The sequence below is a fragment of the Anopheles coustani genome, chromosome 3 (genome assembly GCF_943734705.1).
Source record: "Anopheles coustani chromosome 3, idAnoCousDA_361_x.2, whole genome shotgun sequence".
NCBI lineage: Eukaryota > Metazoa > Arthropoda > Insecta > Diptera > Culicidae > Anopheles > Anopheles coustani.
In genome coordinates, this window is record NC_071288.1 from 59,863,397 (window position 1) to 59,870,267 (window position 6,871).

Here is a 6,871-nt window from a genome sequence, read left to right on the forward strand (position 1 = left end):
AGTGCGGCCCCTTTGAAACGATGTTATTGCTTCGATGGTGCTTTGTGTTTGTTAATGAAAGCTGTTGCATTCAAGTTTGATGTTGGACAATGATGTACTATTGGTTGGAACGCCTTTAATGGGAACTATGTTTGTTATACATTCGGTTGATACCATCTGAGATGTATAAAACTGGCTTGTTGAAAGGTTGAACTTGTCTGTCTAGTTTTTTAGTATATGCTATAATTAAACGCGGCGTCCTGTCTAACACTTCAATTTATCACTTTTTTTTGCTCCAAAAGCATTCCGTATATGTTGACACACTTCACCCTTACTCGGTAGTGAATTAGTATGGTTTTAAAATGCAAATTTCACCTCATAATGCAATGCAAATAACCGGCGCAAGGCTTATAACAGGTCCTCCTGCTCGGCTAATCGTTTGTTTTTCTTTCCATTTTCCTTCCTTTTTAAGGTTCCTGCACTTTATGAGGGTGCAAACTAAGTCCACACATTGGGCTTGGCATTGCAGATGGGACCTTTGTGCCTTTTTTTCCTATGAAAGTATCCTAACATCAAGGAAACACCAGCTCATCCGTGGCCATCCCGAAAACGAGAGCAGAGAGCAGACGCTTAAGTGCAGACAATTTCACCGCTTGTTGGGAATTTATAAAATATGTTGTGCAAAATTTATGTAACGGTGGGTAAGGCCAAATATACGGCGGGAAATGGTGGACTCTCGCGAGGATTGGATGGGAAATGAGTCGGGCGGGACCCATGCTAGGACTCCTAGGCGAAGCGGGAAAGCCAAAGGTTGGTTGTGGGTTCACTGCATCATCCGCCAGCCGCGCGGGTCCGGAGATACCGGGGAGCATATTAAAAACCGGGCCCAGCTGCCGAGTGGCGAGTTTTCCCCATTTGCCCGCCAAATGGTGTACTCGGCCAGACCGTTCCCGGTGAATGACCACCCCGTGCAACACCGGTGCATAATGGGTTTTTTCGCAGCATCCCCAACCGTACGCCTGTCCGGTTGAAACAGGCTGCCGCCGCAGGCACTTCCGGTCGAATGTCCTGATTTCGGCTGATCCGTTTCTCGACGCCGAACACATTTCCACGTAATCACTCCACACTTTAACGCGTGCGGATGAAATTCAAATTCACTAGTCGGCTTTGCTTCGAGGAAGGATGCGCTTCGGGCGTCGACCAACGAGGTGCAGAACAGTGTATGGGGATGTTAAAACAGCCTCGGGGATTATAGGTACTCCGTTCCGATGAGCGGTCGGGTGCGTTTTTGGTAAACCATTTTAGCGGTGTATAATATTTACTTCTCAACTCATCGGGTCCGCTTTTCCGGATTGGGCGAATCATTCTCAGTCAGACGCAAGTACCGTTGGCGCTTGTTTTTCCGCCGCCTTCCGATATGCTCGGCACGATTTCGGAAACGGGAATTAATGGGGTTCATCTCAAGTTGACGTGTCTGTGCGTCGGTCGGGATGATGGAGTCATTAATCATTCATTTTTCCGAGCTCTTATCCGCTCGAGTATTGGGCCGCATTTTGGGTCCTATAATCGTATTTATTCGCATCGCATCGCCACCGAGGGGAAATGGTAACGAAGGCTTGTTACACAACGCGTAAGCGTAAATCTTTACTGGAACTTTGGGCCGCTCCGAGTAGGATATTTTAATCTTGTCGGGACATTTCTCCCAGCAAACTCGTAAACCAGCGGAATATTCCAGTCCTCAGCCCGCGCGAAGACGCCGCAAGGGCCGAAAGATTAATGATAATTACGTTCGCTCAGTTTAGTTGTGATTTTGGCGCGATTTTAATGGCCCAGAAGCTTCCGCGTGCGTAGGTTGTGCATGTCGCGCTGGGATCCGGTTCACCTGACAGCCCGACCCGTCACTCTTCCGTGTGCTCGCCTGGAGGTGTTAAATATGCCATTTTTCAGATTTTATGTTTCGCCCCCGCGGCAAAGTTTGCGCGCCACCGCTCGGTGCCTCGCCTCACCGACCGCCATTTGCAAATGGGCTATTTGGCCATACCGGTTTGATACGGTTATTGAAGCACGAAGCAAGCTCATGGCTTTGGTCGGGCGAAATCGACACAGATATGTCGAAAGGTGGCGCTCGGAGCAACTGGTTTCCCGGTGGATTACTTGGAAACATTTTCAGCGGATACCTGCCAGCATCGCTTGGTGCGCTGGCAGGCAGCTGCCGGCACAAAAAGAGAATCCAGAGAAACGAACGACTCTTGAACGACTATTAAATTTTATGTTATCGAAGCATTTAACAACCGTTCTGGCGTGAAATAGCTCCATTTGGTGTTATTTTTTAGTTACCAAAAAACCGTACATTCTGGGCATTGCGTATCCAGCGTATCCAATATGTTATCCAGAGAAAGCATGTTTTTTTCAGCAGTATTTAAGAACCATTTAATTAAAAAAGCCATGAGCCCATGTTAAGAAAACACCACTCAAACCATGTTAAAAAATAGAAAGTGTTTCAATGAAGTTTTAAAAACATGGCATTGCGGTTCAAAATTCAAACAAAGCTGTTGTTTTTAACATCACTCACGCAAATGTGTTATCAAAGACGTGTTATCAAAAGTCATTCACATTTTTAAGGGAGTTTATTCCAGACAAGCCTGATGCCGGGACTCAAAGCAACCTTCTCTCGGTTACAGATTACATTTAGATTTTGTACGCTTTCTTTCTGATCTTCCACAGGTCTGATTTTACACTTCCATCGGTGGAAACTTTCGCAAATCTCATAAAAAGATTCACAGGCCGGCATGCGCTATAAAGTTATATTTTTATTACAGTCGTGCGGACTTTCATTGCTTTTGCGAGCTACTTCAGAGGCTCGAGCAGGATGGGGTGGGAAAAAAAATCGAAAAAACAATCCCATTCTACAGATGCCTCTTCAATCCGTTATAGCATGCGTTGAACAGGCTCGATAAGGTAAAAGCCAACGAATTTTTGGCTCGGTACGCTAGGCAGTGGAAAAGAAAAACTTCCGCCTCAAAGCCAAACAATGAAGTTAACTGCTGTTACCAGCTTTAAAGAAGCACATTTTTCACGTGATTTATTGTTTTTGAGCGATTTTTTCACACCGAGTTTTCAGTTGCTGTTGAATAAACAAAGATTTTTATTCTTTTGCCTTTTGGAAAGTGCTGGCGCAATCCTGAAGAATGGATTAGGAAGAATAGATAGGGAGAAATCTGGTATGTTTTGAAGATATCGAGGAAATTGAGCATGGAATTTGTACTTGATCAAAATGACCTGCGAAAACCTTTAGCGAAAACACACACCACAAATGGTTACTGTGAATACCAACCATGCAATGGGTGCAATTGAATGGACACTGTTGCGGTCGTGAGGAGAAGCACCATACTCAAGGGGAAGTCGTTGGGACGCTACTACCAGCATTGATACTGCCTATACTCCTAGCCCGAGTAGCTTTACTTCAAACCGCCAAACTGGTTCTCGAAGCCAATGTTAATTTTTGGTTTCGCAAAGAAGACCCCCCGCCATGTGCATTGTGAAGTTCGGGTTGTAGCATGTATGTTTTGGAATTTCTGTGGCAAAATTGTTTCCTTTCAAACAGCAGCGGGCATGGGGCGTTCGAGGTACTCGAAACGTTTTCCGGATAAGTGCCGGAAATTCCTCAGATTCCAGGGTACCTTCATTTTGATTTTTATGGTTATGTGCCATATGCGCAGCAGGAATGCTGTTTTGGCGGGGACGGCAAAAATGCTACGCACTTTCAGTTCTTTTATTGCTTGCGTTGCCTAACTTGAACCAAACGGAAGTATCCAACGTGTGGCCGGAGGTGCTCGATCAAGTTCTAAAAGAAAAAAAGAAGGTAAACGCGACCCAAAGTCTCCTGCTATCGAAGCTGACAAATTCACCTGATTTTTTTCCCCACGCTAGAAAAGGAGTGGGGATCGAAACTACAAACGTGAAACATGGAAAAATCCAAAAATAACAAGATGGCCAAAAAAAAATCCCCCACCATCACATCAGCCAATGTTTTGCCTCGCTTCGGCTCAGAAACAGATTGTTTATCTGTGGCAAAAGGAAAGTTTGCCCATAAAATTGTTTATGCTTCGATGTCTTCACATCCATGTTTTCTGGAGCTAAGGAACGTGTGTACGGAACCAAATGAATCGCAAGGGTTGCCTCCGCTACGGAGCGCATAAAGATGGCAAAAAAATGACTCACTAAAGGCCCTTGAAAGGACGTTACTCCTATCCCGAGGGGGGTGGAAGACGGGACAATGGACACCGTAGCGGAGGGAAATAGTTTCGGTCGTCTTTCCTAGCGATAGTCCAGGTGTGGGAGCGAAAGAAAAAAGAAACGAGTAAACAAACGGTTCGGGCTCCTTCTCCTGGGGAAAAGAAAACTGATGTGGCCAAAAGTTGCCAACCCGAATAGGTGCGGTATAGGTGTTTGGTAGCTTATGAATTTTACATTTTTCCTCCCCCCCGCCATCCCGGTGGGCTAGAGGAATAGGATTTCTAGGATTTTGCAACTTAAGGTGGGCAGGACCAAAAGAAAACAGAGATGGCTAAAAGAACATCAGATATATGTTCTGTTGCTCTGTTCCCTTCGGGGGTTTCCATTTCCACATTGACCGACATCCATTTGGGTAAAATATTGATTTTTAATATTCTATTTCTTTCGGCTCTCTCTCTCGTTGCAGGTTGGTAACACCAGAAAGGTTAACATGGGCGTAAAGATGAAGTGGCGAAGAAACGACCGAACCCGTTGGAACGTGTTCAGATTGTAGCCGAAGGCCGCGAGAGACCCGTCCCGCGTAGATTGCCCGATGGTTCATTAGTGTTGATTGCGGTCGCGGTGCTCGTAGTGTTCGGTCACTGAAAGTCGATGGATGAATCATTAGTTTCAATTTGTCAGCAAAATCCGCCTTGTGTCCGACCGTGGATTGGTGGGGTGAGCGAAAGTGACCAATGCTTACTCCTATTTCTTCCCTTCTGGCTGGTCGGGTGCGAAGATTTTCTGATGAAAATTGTAGGAAAATTTAATATTTATGACGCACGCTGTAGGGCGCGATTGGTGGACGATGGATGGAGGGATGCGAGATGATGCACAGCCTCTATTAGAACCTGATCCTAATTGATGCTAACTGAACCGCAGCTGTCAAAACATCTCATCATTATTTCCCGCTTTTCACCTGCACGACCTCCAGAAGTCGTATCACTTCATCCCGCTTTCGTCTACGACTTCGAGGTAGGGATCGTCCGAGGGCACACTTTGATGCATCCCTTTTTCTAGACATCTATCCATCCATCCATTCATCCATCCAACCGTCCCCCCTCGGTGATCCCCACACACACACACACATACTCCGCAGCTTCCTATGCGTAAGATATAAAGTTTCACTTCGTAGACATCTTAATTTATCACACCCGGTTACTGGTACCCTCTTTCCACCGTTGCGGCCCCGGGAAAACGGCACCACAAAAGTGTCCTTTTCCATTTCCTTGATTGAGAGGACGAATTATGCGCGACTGAGGGGAGGGAACTAAATGAAACCGAATCCTCGTACCCTCGGCGCCTCAAATGCGCCGGTGGAAGGTTACGCTTGCCCTTTTTTTGTTTTGTTTTTGGTCGACACCGTCCAAGGCTGACTCAGCGAGGCGACTTTTTGTCGCAAAGTGTATGCGTAAACACGGCTGCGTTCTTTTTCACCTTCTTCTCCGAGCCCTGCGAACCCACTGGTATTGGCCCAGAACGGTCTATTGTTTTCCCTGACTTCATGAATATTTGACGAATTGTGGAAAATGCATACGCCAGCAGGATGAACGCGCTCGGGCGGTCGTCGAAGGTGTCTCGTGGTGGATATCACCGCTGAAACCTTTCCTCCGGAAGGCGGAATGGATGTAGCAGGTGTGAACATGTTGCTGGGAAGGAAGTGTGGGATTGCTTTGGGTGTTATTTATTTTCGTACCCGGCAACGCACTGCAAGACGTGATATTTTCGTACAGTTCTCCTTTTTGCTTCTTTGGTTTTTGCTCTTCCCGAGCGCCATGCATCGCTGCCAGTGGTAAAATTACGTCTATTTTGTAGCGGGCCTCACATGGCGTATTGATCCAGAGCAGAATCCGTGGAAAACACCTCCAGTGACGTTATGCAATGTCTAGTGCTGGTACCAAAAGCGGCAAGTATAAGCATGATACTGGCAAGGAATTTATTTTATTCTATGAATATAAAATTATCTCTTAAAGAAACTTCCTCTAGCCGTCAAACTACTGTCGTAACGTAGTCAAACCGGCTTTGCCTCTTACCTTTGAAGATGGAATTTATAAAAAGAATTTTGTTCGGATCTTTTTAAAAATATTAGAGGAAAAAGGGACGAAGACCTTGAGTAATCTCAGTCGGGTAACATACGAAAAAAGAATCTGCTAGCGGTTAAACGTAGAATCGGATTACGGCGTACTTATTACAGAGTGCTGCCCAACAAATCTGACAAAACTTCGGCCCATATCACTGCGTCAAAAGATAAGCTCCCCAATAAATCTTTCCTCGGCAGTTTTTCGGCTACTGTTTGTTTCGAGCGAAGACTTCAAAACGAACATATCTGCCGATAAGCCGTGATACAAATCCTTCTCGGATTATTATCATGTACGATCCGGTCATACTGGCCCCCTTTTATACCCTGCTAGAGTCAACCGGCTCTAAATCTGTAAGATCTAGGAGTTGCAGCTGGTTGGATGGTTGTGGAAACATATTCTTAGTGGGAGAAGGAGCGGTGCGTTTTGTCAATATCATTACCGGTCTTGTTTTCTGGCAATTTTGTTGGTGTTCTGCGACGAAAAGGTAATCAAACCTTTGGATGGCTGAGGTTGGAGGGATAGGTCCGCATAGAAAA